Genomic DNA, 4,724 nt, shown 5'->3' with positions numbered 1-4,724 from the left:
CAAAATCATATCACTTGAAACTCACATCTGGTAAAGTGTGTCAGAAATGTTGACTTTCAGGTTTAGCCAGTTAGTATAAAATTAGTGTAAAGGTAACTTTGCACTAGTTGTTTGGAATTCTCTCATAAAATGTGGGCATTCCCGACAGAAACACATTAGCTTAGAACAACATGTTCCACTGCCCAAGCTTGTCTCTGAGTAGGATGGAATCGATTTCTCATCCTGGAACTCTCTCTTCACTCAACCAAGGATGCTGCCCAGGGCAGTGACCCTTCAGCAGGTGTTTCAAATAAACTTTGATTTCATGAAAGACTTCATTGAAAATCTGTTTTCTCCCCTATACTTTTCTTTATCGGATCACAACAAAGTAGTTCTTTATGAATTTCATTATTGATGTAACATCTAGGAAATACCATACATTAGGACATAGTTGAAATATGGGGATTTTTATCTAATTAAATATTATGCCTCCCCCAATTCACTTGTTTGTTTAAATCTTCTGACAATTATTAATTAAATGCATTTACGTTCGTGTTTTCATGTGATACTCCACCTCTGTACTATAGAAAGAACAAATCTTTGCTCAATTCTTTTTTAAATGTCTTTCGCTCAAAAAAGACTTCTAAACATTTGTCATTTAGGTTGGTAAGATTTTGTAAAGTACAGTAAGTATCAAATTACTTTAAAATTCCCTTTGAAACACTGCAGAGATTTGTCTTCATTTTCTCCATGTTTGGAAAATCTTGCTCTCATGGTATCAGTTACCATCACAGTCCATGTAATTCCTTTATGGCCGAGTTCATCATTGAGGGCAGTGGGTGCAATTTCAAATAGGCTCCTTAATAACGACAGTTCTGGGTGACTTTGGGTCAAATCACTTTAGGGTCATCTTTATTGGATAATGAGGCTGTGAAGGGCTCCAATTTTGTGGTCAGGAAGGTAAGCTGGTTTTGTCATTTCCTCTTATGTTCGCATTATTAGTAACTGCTTTCATTCTATACAGTTCATCTTTTCTTTTTTCTTTCTTCCTCTTTCCTTGCCTGCTTTTTTAGAAATCTCTTAAACAAAGTGTCCTTTTCTAAGAGTTTATTTTGTTAAAATGAGTACGTATAAATCTACTTAAATGAATCAAGTATGAACTACAATATAATACAAGCTTAACTGCTGACTCTTCCACATTGTAAAACTCTCCTCTTTTCCTTTTAAAAGTTGTTTTATTTAACATTTGAGAGAGAGACAGAGAGACAGAGAGAGAGAGAGAGAGATATTTGCTACTCCACTTCTTTTTGCATTCATTGGTTGTTTCTTGTATGTGCCCTGACCAGGGATGAAACCTACAACCTTGGTGTATAAGGACAATGCTTTAACCAACTGATCTACCTGGCCAGGGCCTCTCCTCTTTTCTTCAGGAAATTCAAATACTGCATGTGACATATGACTAATAAAGACCAGGTGAGCATATCCTGACCAATCTACATATTAAATGTAAATAAAGATTTTCGGAGTAAGAATAAATTCAGATAGTTTTTATACACTCTTATAACACTTTCAATTAATCTAAGCATGTTCTGGACTACTACCGAATGCTACCTACTAAAAAAGTTTATACATGAAAAAATAGGGCATGCTAAAGCTTGAACTATGAAATTTTTTAAAAAGTTGAATGTTGAACATCCAAATACTCATTGAACACTTAAATAGAAATAACAATAAAATCTGACATTTATTAGGAAAAATATACATTTCAGTATTGTAGTAATTTGAATATGAATATAAAAATAAAATTGCCAGGAAACACAAACATTACTAGCTTTTAATTAGAACACAATGGAAAGGAAGTCAGAATGAAAGCAAGTTATTGAACTTATTCATAAAGAGCAAACACTAATTTATTCTAAGTTGTTGGTGTTAATGTAGTCTGTAACAGTGGACAAATTAATGTTAGTTGAGTTCTAAAAGGAACATATGCAGGGACAGCATACACTATTATGAACATTGGGTACATATGAAAAAGCAGCATTGAAATTAAATATAATTTAATTCAGCCCTGAATACTTTTGTTACCATTAAAAATGCTAGACAGTGAATAAATTACATGCATCCTTAATGCTGTATTTTTTCCTTCCAATGCTTTATTATGCAAACATTGGAACATGACAAAAATTTGAAAACTTTTTAGTGAATACCCCTAAAGCCCTCACCTAGATTCTACCATTAACATTTTGCTGTACTTGCTTAGTCATGCTATCTGTCCCTCTCTGTTCATCCATGAATTCATCCTTTTTTCTACTCTTCTGAAGTAAATTGCAAACATCTCAACAACTTCCTTAAATACTTTAGCATGCAGTTTTTATATAAAATTATGTAAAATAAAAAGCACATATTTAAATGTACATTCTCTGAGTTTTGATAAACACATACGCCTTAGTAGCCCAGACCTCTATCAAGATACAGAACACAAACTAGCTAAGTTGGAACATTCTCTCGATAGCCCAGACCTCTATTAAGATACATCCATTCATTCACTCCATAAAGTTTCCCCATTATCATCCCAGTTAATCTCAGTCCCCACTTCAGACAACAGCTGTGATACTGTGATTGATAATAAAAAGTATGAATTTGGTCTTTGTCCTTGTTTCTGAAACAGCGCTCCTAAAATCTTTGGAATTTCCTGTGAAGAGAGCTATAATGGTAACTTTTGTTATATTATTTTTGTTATCCATGAGGGGACTTTCAGGAAGCCCCTAAGGATGGGGACTGCATGGTAGTGGAACCAATTACAGTAGGTTCTCGGGTTACGTCGGAGATCCGTTCCTAGGGGGCGAGTAACGTGATTTTCATCGTAAGTCTGAGCCCACCTACATAAGCATCTAAGTCATTCCCATAGAGCACATACACAGCAGGAATGAAGTGAAACAGCAAAACAAATTTAAAAGAAAGATAACAATTCCTGACTTTTACTTGTGGTAAATAAATAATAAAAAACATAAAGCACATATGTACATACGTCAAAATGACGGAACTTTTTTTTTTATATATACTGTAAATGGGAGATGGCAATATAACCACGAAACGACATACATTGAGTCCGATGTAACCCAAGGACTGCCTGTATAATAAATTTTTTCATAGAGGAGTATCTTATTAGAATTAGAAAATTCCCTAAAAGTACTGTAATCTCTTGTATTGGCTAAAAAAATGCAATGTAAATAAAATTTACTATATTGATCATTCATCACATTGTAAGTTATAGAAAATGAGAAGTTACATGCACAATAATTAAGTTTCTATTTTACACTGGATTTCTAAACATAAAAGAGATGCTAATGATAAAAATACTGAACATTAATGGTATTTAAAAATTAGTAGCCACACACCATACTCCAAAGTACATTTCATTAAAGTAAGATAGGTTTTTGTTTCTCCTCTTACAAGCTGAATAAATCAACAACTCAATAGTTTAGAACATGGTACTAATTTGCTTGACTCTTAACTTTCTAAAAGTGTTTTTATTGATTTTAGAGAGAAAGGGAGAGGAATAGAGAGAGACTTTGACAAGAGAGAAACATCGACTGGCTGCCTCCTGCACAGCCCCTCCTGGGGATCAAGCCCAAAACCCAGGCATGTGTCCTGACCAGGAATGGAACCAGTGACCTCTTGGTTCATGGGTCAATGCTCAACCACTGAACAACACTGTCCGGGCAAATTTGCTTGACTCTGATATGAAAAAGAAAACTTCTGCTTCCTAGAAGCAGCACTCTTAATCCAAGCCAGCCAACTGGATAATCTGTGGCTTTGATCTAAAGATGGACAAAATGGCCCTAACTGGTTTGGCTCAGTGGATAGAGCATCGGCCTGAGGACTGAAGGGTCCTAGGTTCGATTCCGGTCAAGGGCATATACCTTGGTTGCGGGCACATCCCCAGTAGGAGGTATGCAGGAGGCAGCTGACGGATGTTTCTCTCTCATCGATGTTTCTAACTCTCTATCCCTCTCCCTTCCTCTCTGTAAAAAATCAATTTAAAAAAAATAATAAAGATGGACAAAATGAGTCTGGACAGATCACTAAAGACATGTCACCTGGAAATCCATCTAACAGTCTATTTTCCAAGAACAAGTCAGTGGCTTTATATTCATAGATGAAGAAGAGCTTTATTAGGGTCACAGTCCTTTCTGAATTCATTTGGACTCTGATAATTTTAACTTCATCTTATTTTCTCTTATATCTATACTAGAGGCCCCGGTGCACGAAATTCGTGCATAGGAGAGGGGGGGGGCCCACAGCCCGGCCTGCAACCTCTTACAATCCAGGACCCCTTGGACATCCCTCTCGCAATCCGGGACCACTGGCTTCTAACTGCTTGCCTGCCTGATCGCCCCTAACCACTCTTCCTGCTTGCCTGATCACCCCTAACTGCTCGCTTGCCTGCCTGATCTTCCCTAAACACTCTGCCTGCCTGCCTGATTGCCCCTAACCACTCACCTGCCTGCCTGATTAGCCCTAACAACTCTGCCTGCCTGCCTGATTGCCCCTAACCACTCGCCTGCCTGCCTGATTAGCCCTAACAACTCTGCCTGCCTGCCTGATTGCCCCTAACCACTCGCCTGCCTGCCTGATTAGCCCTAACAACTCTGCCTGCCTGCCTGATTGCCCCTAACCACTCACCTGCCTGCCTGATTAGCCCTAACAACTCTGCCTGCCTGCCTGATTGCCCCTAACCACTC

This window comes from Myotis brandtii, unplaced genomic scaffold, assembly GCF_000412655.1.
Source record: "Myotis brandtii unplaced genomic scaffold, ASM41265v1 scaffold238, whole genome shotgun sequence".
Taxonomy (NCBI): Eukaryota; Metazoa; Chordata; class Mammalia; order Chiroptera; family Vespertilionidae; genus Myotis; species Myotis brandtii.
Note: the sequence above shows the minus strand (reverse complement) of the source record.